General features: G+C 37.9%; 1 long non-coding RNA gene across 4 annotated transcripts in view; it reads left to right on the top strand.

The window, feature by feature from the left end:
• Positions 1 to 13,560, top strand: part of LOC119706591 — a 39,411-nt gene that overhangs the window by 13,811 nt on the left and 12,040 nt on the right. For 2 of the 4 annotated variants that reach the window (XR_005258579.1, XR_005258580.1), the window contains exon 2: positions 10,939 to 11,003. This is a non-coding gene — a long non-coding RNA (uncharacterized LOC119706591). Of the gene's footprint in view, positions 1 to 10,928; positions 11,004 to 13,560 lie in introns of those variants that run through there. The other 2 variants (XR_005258577.1, XR_005258578.1) reach the window with 1 other exon arrangement.

Below are 13,560 nucleotides of genomic sequence, written 5' to 3'. Positions count from 1 at the left end.
GGTAAGCATTCTTCTGGAATGAGAGAAATTCTGCTTTGGATGGTTCAATTGGGTAAAGAAATTCTCCTAATAGATGACGTGCTATGGGTTATATAGTGATATACCAGCATCAAAGCACTTAGCTGACCTCGGACATTACTGAGGGAATTACAGCAGAGGCACTACTTTAGTGAGCTGAAAAGTATCCAGTCAAGATGTATGGCATTATGTTTCCATATAGTTTTATAGCTGTGGTACCAGTTAGTAGTAGCATGGTGGATATTATCACCACTCTAAAATGAGGTATAGGAGACACAATCTTGTTTGTCTTGGCCTGCTGCACAGTGATGGCAGAATCTGAGCCTGGATCTGCAGCTAACTCCCAAGTTTGTTCCTTCTCCAAGCCTTACAAATACATGCTACCATTGCCATCCCTAAGTCATCAATGCTTGAAAAAGCACATGTGGTGACATAATGAATTTCCAATAGAAGTACTTGAAGAATACTTGAAGAAATGTTAAGGACAGTGACAGGAATTGTTCACCTGGAATGCAGTTATTATCTTCGCTCAGGCAAGAACATGAGAACAGGCAAAGAGAATTTTTACAAAAATGGTCAAGGAATGGGAAGATTTTTTTCATAGTCTGAAAGATAGAAACACAATTAAACAAAACAGAAGTAGTGTAAGAGCTAAGTGATAATGTTGATACAAGAATCAGAGGATCTTAATTGGTGAAGAATAGATCCCCACTGCAATTTTTATATAGGGAGAGAGAGAAAAAAAGTCTTCTGTGATGAAACAGTACTTTTATGGAAGGACAAAATGATGCAGTGCCATGAAAGTCAACCATACTCACTTACTCATGGGATCACCTTGTAGTCAGTGTTCCTTTAATCCTTAATTTCTCTGTACCTTGGAAAGCATGAACAGAGTTATTACCACTCGCAGGCACAAATGTCATTATCACAGAGCTTGGCTGTTCCTTGCCCTGCACACAATTCCACCACAGTTTTGAATAGACTGCTCACAGTTGGGATTGGTTAAGCAAGAACTGGCATGGAAACTGCAGTGCTGCATCAGCTGCTTCTGTTATCCCTGTGGTGCTACACGAACAGCAGTAATGGACAGGTGAGCACATGGCCCTGCCATAGACTTACCTTCTTCTTTGCCTAATTTTTCTATAATTAATGTTTATAACAACATTAATTCCACATTTTCATTAGAGCCTGGTCGTACTGCCAAGGCATTATTCCCTTTGTAAGGTGAATTTTCAAATACCATGCTGCCCTCTTGAGGGTACACAACACACTTGGGGGGTTTTATGCAGTTACTGGAAAGAAAATAACTTTTTAATGAAAATTCATTTATTATGGAAATAAACAGCTTAGACATGAGCATTTCAAAGCCATCTTCGTGTTTTGGATGTTCCAAAAGGAATTGGCCATGCAAGTCTTGAAAATGACTTAATTACTTAACCCTAACTCCACAGAAGATTTAGAGGATCATGTGCAGAAGAGACAATGTCTGGGAGTAGAAATAGGGTTGCTTTCTTACAAACATTGTTCTGTTTAGATTTGAACAGAGATTTAATTTGCAGAATGGGAAGAATCCTGTTTCAAGTTTTGCTCTGGTATTGACCAGCTGTCTTGCATGACACAGTCATGGTCCTTCTGCTCCAGAGTGGTGAGTACACAGTGACTGATCCAACCTGTACTGCAGAGCTCTGGCTGCCTTGTGATTTCTCCCATCTGCAGTGTCTCGTTTGAAATGTTTACTTTAAGAGAACTAAATGTGTCTGTGTTGACAAGGTAAGAATGCAGGTGGTTAGAACAAGTGCTGTGAAGGACATGCAAAGTATAAGCACAGAGGACGAAGACAGTGACAGAAATTGCCTCTGATGGTTGGGGAGGGAGGTAACATCAAAAAGAAAAGTCACTGAAGTGGCTGTGTGCAAGAGTCTCTCTTAAATGGATTGTTTAGCATGAGACCAGATGGACATGAGACAGTAGTGGGAATACAGTTAGGTGAAGTAGGTTACCTAATTGCTCATTTTTTATTCATTGTTCTGGGAATCAGTTTAAAGTACAGCGTGTTCATCAGAGACAAACAGACTGGAACAAAAGAAGAAGGAGCTGGTTAGGCCTCACGTGGTGTTGTGCCGCTGTAAGGCTCAGATTGACAGGATACGAGAAGACATTTTAGCCATCTGTCCTCTCTCCTTCTGTTCCCCATGCCTGTGCTATTCCAAGGGGATCCTAGAGAAGCAGAGGTGTGCTGGGAGTGATTTCTGGTGCTGGAAAGTTTAACAGAGCTTCTACTGCCTGGACCAGTGGCAAAGGTTTCCATTTTTTTATGTAGTTTTAGAATATTTGCTGCCTGTCCTCCAGGGTCCATTTCAAGCCCCAGCTGTGCAGTCAGGAGTGGCTCCAGAGCCAGTGGCTGGTGAAGCCTCTGTCCCACTGGTGCTGTGGTTGGCAGAGAGCTCCTGGCTGGCAGTGAGGTGGGAGTGACTGGCACCTGGCATAGCAATGCCACAGTCAGGGCTCCCTTTGCAGGAGAACTTCAGAACTTCCATTCCAGCTGTTCTAACAGGAGTCATGGGCTCCTGAAGTGATCTCCAGTCTGCCTGCCTTGCCTGGAAACTGGGAATTGTACTTCACTGAGCAAATGTCTGTGGAGTGGCTAATGCCAATGACCCTCCAAACCATCCCCATTGCAGGGAGTAGTGTTACTAAATACAGAAGAAAAATGTATTCTTAATATATATATATAAAAAGGAAACTGTGGCCACAGCTCTCTTCACAGAGGGCAGCAGGCACTACTTCCCAAGGATTTTTCCTGGGAAGGCAGTGAGAAGCACAGAGAGAAGAAAAGAAAACAATTCTTATGTCTATTCACTGCTCCTATTTTTGCACATGTGGAATGTGTTATGGAGATTGTTTACCAAAATTGATTTGGTTAATTGGACACTGGTGAATGTTGTTCTGAGTGATTAGCCAATCACTCAAAGCTGTGTCCTGGCTGTCTCACACAGTCACAGGTTTTCTTTAGTGTAGTATAGTATAATATCTCTTTGGTATAGTTTTAATATAGTATTAGTGTAATATAGTATGGTTTTAATAAAACAATTGTTCAACTTTCTGAATCATGGAGCCAGAGCATGTGATTCCCCACATCAGGGTCTCCCAGCATCAATAGGAAACCAATGTACTTTTCTGGTACCTTCTAAAATTCCTGGAAAATAGGCAATGGGCTATGTATTTATTTTTTTCAAAAGTAGATATAAATACTCCTTGGCCTGTCTTTTTGTAAGCAAAATTTCCAGGCCCCCCATACTGTACTTCCTTATACAGATTTTCAAGTATTCTTGTGTTCCTTATATAAAAATAGGCACATGGAATGAGTAAACACCACTAAATATAAGCAAAAATCCAGGTAAAAAGGAACTAGAAATGTTTATAGCTGACTGTGAAAAGGAACTCCCTTTTTCTTTGATTGTCTGATAGAAAGCTGAACGTTTACTTTACTTTTAAATTATCAAATGTTTGTTCCCTAAAGATCAACCTATTCCTGATAAGGCTTTCAGCAAGGGAAAAGCCCCACCAAAAAAAAAAAAAAAGGCAACCAGAAAGACCTCAAGAGTTTGACTGAGTTTGATTTCAAGTATGGAATAATTTATTTTCAAGTAGTTTTAGAAGCAGGTCTGCTGGAACAAAAAGCATAAGCTTCTTCTTGAAAATTAATCCTGTTTGCTGACACTGTTATTTTTCACAAACAGAATTTTTTCTTTTTTGTGGCAAGAGCTTAACTGAGTTCAACCTCTTTCCTTTTCCTAATGCAGAGCAGCTTTGCCTTGTTCCTCAAGGCCATGTGGCTCTTCAGCAGCTTTCCTGCCTGTCAGCTTTTGCTCACTAGGTTGGAAAGACCTTTTCACTTGTGTTGTTCCAAACTCTTAGAGACCTGCAAATTGAAAATATTAACATATGTCCTTGTGCCTTGGGATATTGGTGCATAATTGTAAAATAAATACTGAATAGAGAATTGTGTTCAGCTGCCACTCATCTCTCCCGTGATGTTGCTCTCATTCATTCCCTCTTTTAAGGTCTGTTTACAAGAGAGGGGAGTAATAGATAAAAAGAATCACAGAATACTTGATGTTGGAAAAGACCTCCAAGATCACTGAGTCCAGGCATTAACCCAGCACTGCCAAGGCCACCACTAAATCATGTTCCCAAGTGCCACATCCATGTGTCTGTTACATCCCTCCTTTAAAGGGACTACAGCACTGCCTGGGGCAGCCTGTGCCAGGACTCAACAGCCCTTTCCATGAAGAAATAAGCAAAATTTCTGTGGGGACTCTGGGACATGATGACAAATGTTAACAAACAGGTATTTTTAAAAGTATCTGTTCTACATTTTATATCTCAGTGGCAGCTCAGTTCTCCAGAGAAGTCTTTGAGGCACTGTATACACAGACATGTTGATGTGTGACTTTGTAAGCCAAGTGTACTCTTGCTGGAATTTTTCCTCTAACCTCTGGAGCAGTGTAGGGCAGAGCTTTTCAGATTTTCTATGGACACCAAGGGAAAACTTGCTCAGACACCTCACGTGCAAAAGCTGTTGTAGAGGTGCTGTTGAGATTCAGACACTTTTCATACAAGCTTTATCAGTTTTCAGAAGTTCATAGAAAGTTCCTGGTTTTCCTGTCTTGACAAATTAACATTAAATGGGAATGTTGCTCATGCACACTGAATTTCAGTATCTACTGATATCCTGGTGAAACATGACAGGCATGAACCTAAGCATAGATTTTGGAGACGCTGTAGAGTATCTGGTTTTTTGTGTGCTACATTTCAGCTCATCTATTCTAACCTCCTCTGTATCTTATTTCCTTGAACCAGTGTGCTGCAGTCTTAAGACAAGAAATCTCAAATTTTTGTGTGCAGTAGGACAATGCATCAGTAAACAAATGCAGCAGCTGTGAACTCAGCATCTGCAACTGAGCTGTTTTACTTATTATGATTCTTTTAAAACTGCAATTACACAAAACATTCAGCTTAAAACATTACTCAGTCCAATCATTTTGCTTGAAGCCATATGACCTTGAACTCCAGCACTGTCTGATTTCAGGCTAAACAAGGTTGGTCTGGGTTGGTACCAAACTGTGAAGAAGCAGGAAATGACCTTCAGTAACAACACTTACTGCTGGTTCAGAGTGGGCACATGGACAGTGTCAGGACACTCCTTTTCCTGAGCTGACACTGAACAAGATGGGAGGCAAAATGTTATTATTAAAAAAAGTTCTCACTGAAGTACAATTTAATCAAAAACTTGTATATTCACACTTGGACAACAGAGTGAGGATCTAAAATCTCTTTCTATGTTTGCATTTTTATATCTAAACTAGAGAAACCTATCAGAACAGGAATCAAATAATATGCAATATTGTTGCATTATTAACTGGTAACCAGTGGTTTCTGTCACAGAATTTGATAAGAGTAAACAAAAAGAGATTTGATTTTAAAAGAGCCAAAAATGTTTTTGCAGAAATGTTATGTAGTGATTCTGTAACAGCAAAATTCTAATTTTCAGTGCTAGTTCTGCAGAGATGTAAAATGTCATGTGACTTTAGCAGATTATCTGGGCTTGTCACATATTTGGGCGATCTAATTGGTAGAAATGTCTGTAGACATTGTAGGCTTGAAAGCAGCCAGTATTGCATTACTGAAACTTCTTATGCAACTGTTTCTATGGCTTTGTTTAAGATAAGATTTTTTTGCTTGTACAGTGATATTAGATAAGCATAATTAGTAATAGTAAGTTCTACAATTTGCAATCTCAGTTTCTCTTTCTTGGCAATGGAGCATTTTGTTTACTTGTTCTCATTCTCTTACTGCATATTCAGTGCTTCTGAAGTGGCACAACTCTGACCCTTTCAAATATCAGAAACAAAGCTAAGTTCTGTTGGTTTAGACATAGACCTGGAGCCCCAACTTTTGAAGCAGCTGAGGCAAAAATGAGAAAAGATGGTGTACATAGCAAATAACAGGTGCTGGATGCTCTCCCTTAAGTTGTCATGGGCACCTTCCTAGAGAACTATTGAAGGAAGTTCCTGAGGACCTTAATCACATGCAACAGGCAGGAAAAAAAACAAAGATATTTGCACAGTCCAAGAAAGTCTGTCTTAGAAAAAAAGTTTCTGTCTATGTGGGTAATTACAATAGTTACTGAGATCTTGAAGACAGAACTTGCTCTATGACTTCCTACTCATCCCTGCTGCACTGAAGCATGAGAGCAGTAATGAGCTTCCATATAATAAATATTCTATACATGTATAATGCTGAGGAATTTGAAAGTGGTGGTTTATTCTGAAAATTACTAAAAATTGTACTTTCCTGTCCATCAGATCTTCCTGATATGCACATTCAGTTATAATTTCTTACTTGAGGTGAAGAAGGATTAAAGGAACGTTGCTACAAACCCTGACACGTCTCAGCTAAGGACTGAGGAGCTGGGTTCATTTTCCATTGCAGCATTTCTAGTCAGGTCCCAGATGGTGACACATGAGCAGAGACCCTCTTGTCAGTACAGAGGGGATGGAATCTCTGCAGCCTGGAGTGTCAGGATTACACTGAGTTCAGTTAAACTGATAGGCTGCAAGCCTAGAAATTAAAGTGTGTGTGACAGGATCATAGTCACAATTTAAGCACTCTAAAGACAGTTTGAAATGGAAAATGTGTTGAGTGTAGAAAGAGTATTAATAAACCTTTACAAAACAGGTTATTCATGCTGCAGAGTTTTTTCTCTTTCCTTCTAATTCATATAAAGTTTTTCCTCTGTGATTATGTCAACCTTAGCTCAAGTGTCCTGAAGGACATGTATTGATCCTTATGTTGACAAATATAGATGCTCATCTAACCATAATGTTAAGCAAACATTTGCAGTAATACAGATAACCCACCATACAACTTGACATACTCATTATTTAGACAAAATGGATTTTACTTACAGATCAGGTGATGAGTTAAAAGCTTTTTGTAGTATCAAATTGTTCAAGCTTTATTATAGGAAGAACTGAAATTTTAAATTCAGGGACGTGTTTTAACAGAATGGGGGATTTATCTTTAAAAATGTGTTTCAAATATTAATCACAATGAAACATCATCTGTAGGTGACCTTCAGGAGGTTATGATGAAGAAAAAACTTTTAGACTGTTTTGGTAATAAGAGTATCACTAGCAATGTCAAAACAGGACAGGCTGAACTTATAAACATTACATCAGCCCTGTGCTAGAGATAATATGTTTACTAAACTTCTCAAAATGAGCTGAGACCACGAGTCATCTCATTGTGATCAGCACTAGGACTATTTCCTGCTAAGACTGGTCAACCGACTGGTATATTACTGCTTGCCCAAAATATTAAACTTACAAAGTGAAGCTGTCTTTATTTTGTGTAAATAAGTACAAGTGTTCTCTCCTGGAAGGACAAAAGGGTTGCCAGCAAATACAAGTACTGGAAAATACCAGCATGCTAATGATAAGGACGTTTGAAGTTCATCTGTTTTTAAGGAAATCTTATTATCACATTGATATATGAAAAAAATTATACCTTTTAGTCTTTCCAAACAGCTATGTTTATGTTTTTAATTCAGAAAAAGTGGTCTTTGAAATTTAAATAGATTCTCCTATGCCACAGGATGTTTAACTTTCAGAAGTTCAACATGCACTTGACTTAGTACTCTATGAAATGGGATAGAAATGTGCTCAGGTTTTGCTGTGCTCTTCATTGTCTTCTCAGAGATCAGTTCATGTTTTGGCATTTTCCAAGTCCACTGAATTGGAAGGGCTGGGGTGAAAAATAGTGGAGAAATAAATGTGTAAAACTAGGTCAGAGCACTTGCCTGAATTTCCAGAAGGGAAAAACTTGAATTGTTTAATGGTATTTTTGGAAAAAAAAATCTAAGTATTAAAATATTCCATAGATATTTAGGCTCATTTTCAGAGGACACCTCTGTGGTAACACAAGTGACATTTTGAATGTGCCTTTCCCTTGCTAAGCCTTCTTAGCAAAACCAAATGTCATTTGTTGTCTCAAAAGCTAAAGACATATTTCACATGTCAGATGTACAAAGATGCTACTGAACAAAATTATAGGCGAGACATTTAAATTCTGCTGCTGCTGGAATTTCTGTCATCTCTCTTTCTGATGCAGTGCACAGCAGCTCTCTGTGGTGACAGCAGAACTGGTTCCATTATGCTGCAAAGTAAATTAATACTTTGTGTGAAGGCTCAGGTCAAAATAAAAATAGTTGATGGCTTGTTGTGTGCAGAAGTGACACTGCTGCGGGATTAGGAAGTACTGCAGCATATAAGTGGAAACCTGAACACATTTCTTTTCAAATTTCAATTGTGTCATTTTTGGAACTATTTCTTTTTAGGATCAGCATTATTAGCATTTCTTGGGTTACAAGAGAATCCCATCTACCCAAAGAGCAGATGACCTTTTCTAGTGGTGTATGCTGAATATGTTAAATATTATAATTAATTTCAAATAAAGACATGGGTCATATTATTTATCTGCAACATTAAAATTTTAATGACCTTCAAAGAAAATCATGTCTAGTTTTGCATTACTTAATCCTTGACAGTTATCAGTATTTTGTCTATCTGCAAATTTATCCAAAATTTCAGATAAATATCTTTGAAAGACAGATGAGCTAAAAGCAAGATAGTTACCTTCATATCCCAGAGCAGAACTCTTCAGCACTTATGGAAATGTCACTGATATTTAGGAAGTTTTCAAATTAATTTTAAAGTGTTGTAAGAAGAATCTTGCCTTCCCTAGGACTCCACGAGTCAGTTTTGATTTCAGTATCTATTTCTACTTGAGAAGAAGCATTAAAGAAAACACATTTGCCAGAATTACTTAGAAGAAAAACAAGCTAAATTCAAAGGTCTGAATTTGCACTCAAATCCAAGTATGTGGATGGCTCTCCTTGAGTGTAAATTAGAGGAGAGCAGTATTTAATCATGACCTGTTGTTATGGATTCTGGAAATGTTGAGCAGTGATATCTTTGTCTCCAATTCTCATATGGCTGTGGCAAATGGAGGCAGGTGCTGTATGTGTGCAATCCCAGCAATTCAAATCTGCCTGCACTCACTTCCCTTGGTCAGCAGTGAAACAAAGGGATTCATACAGAAGAAACATCTCCCTCCTCTTCCCTTATTTCCTAGTTGCTACAAATACTTCACTTAATAAAAATAAATAGTTTGAATTGTATAGCCTTATAAAATGCTTTTTAAAGCATTCTAGTGCCAAAATCTTGTTCGGCAAATGTTGTCAAATTGTCAGGAAAGTAGTTTGGCATCATGAAAATGGGACATTTGTTCCCTCAGGAGTACATTTTCTGTATCTATGGGATTTATTTACTTGCAATGAAAAGAAATCACAATGGGCTTCCATGTTTCTAAACATCAATTAATTATTTGAATTTCCTTGTGTATGTACAAAGTAGTATTTCTGACAAAAAGCAAACAAAACAAACAAAAAAACCACAAAAAAACTAAACAAAACAAAAAAAAGCCCTTTCCCCATTAAAAGAATAGGAAAATAGCAACATCATCCTTTTCCTCCTGCAACTAAGAATCATTAACGAGCAGAAATGTAGAAATATGGCCCTGGGTTTGTAGCCCAGCTCCTTTGTGTGTTGCTCTGATCCATGTTAGCACAAAGGACTATTCAGCCATAAAACTTTAAAATTGTTCCACATCAATATTGCAATTAAGATTGTACTTATCTGGCTGCTGATATGATTTGAAATCTGTTCTTCTGTTTTGAAGTTGAAAGAAATAATGCAGTAGTCCTGTGGTAAATCTCTTCTGGAGAAAGACTTCACAATTTCAATCACAAAGTTAAATATTTGTGGCATCAAAACCAGCATTGCTGTCTCTGAAGAAAGGACATCTCTCTTCTGAAGAGGTTGACCATTTGTCCAAAATTAAGCAAAAATATAAATTGTGTGTTGCTTCCAAAAAAACCCAGCGTGTGGTCTCCACACTGTTCTCACAGTACACACGTTTAATTAGTCACAGATACAATGCTAACATGAATGGCAGTCCTTAAAATATTCATTTATTTAATTAAATTCTATATTTAATGCAATATATTTATATTGCAAATCCTATCATACCACTAAATCCATTTTTCTGCTGCTAGATTTGCATTTAATTCAGGATTTGAATCATGCTCAACCTCATTGTTCCAAGTAACAGAATTTGTTTGAATGGATCCACACAATACTGCCCATAATGAAAACAGGAGAACCAGAAAGCTGAATTGCAAAGCCAAAAATGGAGGGAAATAAGACTGGCAGTTTTGGATGACTTTATTTTGGAAGGCCAATGTGTTCCCAAGGTCTTCTTTTCAAAAATCGCCACTGACCTTTCCCACTGTGCTGAGCAGGTCGTTGCAATTTCTTACTAATCAGAGTAAGTCAAAAAGCCACGCTCTGTACATTTACAGAACTGGTATCAAACTCCTTCAGTAATTGAAAAGTAAATTAAAATTTCCGTTCTCAGAACTGTTGTGGCTTCCTTTTCATATTTCCTACACTAAGATGAGGCAAACTGTCCCAGAATTTACATTCAGTTACACTCAGTGCTTTCAAAAACCCCTCTCACATAATTACAGCTCCAATAATCCTTCACCTGCCACCTCAGTTTCTTCATGGGAGAGATTTTTGCCATTTATTTTACAAACAGCTTCATAATGTAGGAAGAAAAAAAATCTTTAAAAATCATCTCAAAATCAATTATTTCACTTAGTGAAAAAAGAGACTAAAAAATGAATTGAATGATCTTTTAAGGTGTTCTTAAACCAAGAGGATGTAATATAAGAACAAATTAAATAGCAAGCAGATATTTTCCTATAACTAAAAATTACCTTCTTATTTCCAGGTACGTGATTTAAGCTTGAAGAGCATTTTCCAACTATTTGTCTTGCGCATTACTGAAACGTAAATGTAAGTAAAAACAACTTAATTATATGTATTTTTTCATACATTAGAGAATATTTATTAGATAGAACACAACATGTGCATAACTGAAAAATAATGTTTACTAGTAATTCCTTATTCTACCCCCAAATGCCATAGCGGCCTTGTTATATCTCAGAGTTACAAGTACTGATAAAATTATTTTCTTGCTCCACCTTCCCAACTTTCCCATGATTATCTAATAGTTTAATGCACTAATTGGACTAAAATATATTAAGATTACTTTGCGTTATGAATATTTACCCTTGAACATCATTCACATGAAATAATTCCATTTTAAAAGCCACTTAAAATTAACCTTCCTGACTTGTACTCCGAACTCCTACACACGATTCTGGTTGAAATAAGGTCCCCACAGACCCAGCCAGTAAGCCCCACTGAAATCCCACCTGATCACCTGTGGCAGTGCATGATGCTATCCCAAGAAACGAGGCTTTCTTAGTGAGCTTAGTGGGTCTTTGCTCTGGGATTTATAAAATGCAATAAAAAATGTCAAAAAACACAAATGCAAATATATTTTAAAATATAATATTAGCATTGTCAACACGAAAGACTTTATTTACTGCACAGAGGAGAAAATATTCAGAATAGTGTAGTTTGTTTCGGGGAATGCATGAAAAAGTTTCAACAACTAACACACAGTGTTTCTTTGCAAAATAGCCCCGTGCATGATGCTGAAGTGAAATGGGTTTTGCTCATTCTTGTAAAAGAAGGTCATTACCTGCTATTGTGACTGCTCCTTTTGGATTACCTGTCTCTGTCTCTGCACAAGTCAAACAATAAATAAAGGTAGTCTGTTAATATAGATTAGAGGTTAAACTGTTATTTATTGTCACCTTTTATGGAAAGATTCTATAAAGGTTGTTATTGACCTTCCCTGCCTACAGACTAAGAGTCAGGTATTTATCCCAGGCAATCCATTTGCTATGAAAAAAAATTACAGTCCTCCTGAGGAGGCACAGGTAGCAACTGAGCTGCAACCATAAATCCTGATGAGTGAGAGTTCCCCAATTGAAATGTGTCACAAATTCACATCAGGTTGTGTCTCTGACCATATAAGATGAGGAAATAGTTGAGAAACAACAGATACCCCCCTGCAATTTTTGAAGTCTTCTTTTAAACATCCTCTGGGATTTGATGGAGTTGAGCATGAGAAAAGTATACAGCACATTTTCATTCCTTTGAGTTTATGTAGTACAGAGAGCTATAAAAGTAAACAACAGCAACAACAAAATTAGCATTCTCTTTCATGTGTTCCTTGAAATTGAAATGGTTGAAGAAAAATCAATGTAACAGCCACCCACTTACTGTCCCTTAATCACATCACCAGCATCCCCTTAAACTGGTTTGTGATGGTACTTCTGCAGTGCACCCTGGATCAGAACACACCTCAGAAATCAGCCTGCAAAGGTTGCTGTAACCTTGGAGCCATGGAAAACTTCCTGAGTGCAGAGTATGGAAAGTTCCTGCTGCAGTGAATAGAAATTCCTTATGTGAAAATCCCAAATTGTGAGAAATCCAGAGTAAGCCTCCCATAATGCTAAGAATGGAGAAGATAGAAAGAAGATCTCATAAATATTTTATTTTCTCTTTTATGAAGCAGTCACAGTCTTCTGCTTCCTCACCCAGTCTGTCCTACAGGCTGAGCCCTATGAAATTGTGACTATTTTAAAAGATTTAAAAGCCACTTCTCCTTCAGTCCTCCAATTTTGCCTTGTTGTCACTTCACCTGTGACCACACCACAAGGTTACAGCAGAAGGAAATGAGCCATAATGACATTTGAAGAAGAAATCATATCCACCCAAGACATGGCCTTTTTTCCTATCCCAGCTTGTCAAAGTGTTGGCAGAGTAGGCAGCAAAGACATCTGATGGGATCCAGCTGGCTGAGTCCTGGTGGTATTTCATCACCACAGCAAAGTCAGAGTGGGGAAGGGAGAGCTCTGCAGCCAGGCCCAAGGTGTGTTAGAAGTTGTGGCAAAGAAGCTGCCTGACACTTCTCCTGTTTTGTCCTTGCAAAGGTCACACGACTGCCTGGTCCCCTCATGGCTGGGACCTAAACAACCTACTCATACTGACAGAGGCAAAAGGACAGTTGTTGAATTATTGTGTCTTCCTCGTTTCAAAAGCAAAACTGTTGGAAAAATTCCAATATTTTAAATGCTTGAAGAAATAAGGTCATGATTCGTTTTCCAGCTGATGTCTGGGCATGTATCTCTGAATTCTGCTGTGTGTAACTACTGAAGTTCCGCTCTGGTTAGTTTAAAGTATTCATTTATTCTTCAGAGCAAACCCAAAATTCTCAAATTCATTAAATAAGACAGAGAAGTAAGGCCTTTACCAAGTGCTTCCTTACAAATATTATTACAAAAAACATAGGAAAACTAACCAGGAAACATCGTAAGGAAAGGAAGAAATTGTAGCAGAAAACTAAAACAACCACAACTTCTGTAGTTTGAGGAATAAATTTTTCCCTGTGAGAGTGAAGCCCTGGCTTAGGTTGCCCAGAGAAGCTGTGGCTGCC

Source organism: Motacilla alba, chromosome 13 (assembly GCF_015832195.1).
Source record: "Motacilla alba alba isolate MOTALB_02 chromosome 13, Motacilla_alba_V1.0_pri, whole genome shotgun sequence".
NCBI classification, from domain to species: domain Eukaryota; kingdom Metazoa; phylum Chordata; class Aves; order Passeriformes; family Motacillidae; genus Motacilla; species Motacilla alba.
This window is presented reverse-complemented; position numbering and strand designations above follow the sequence as displayed.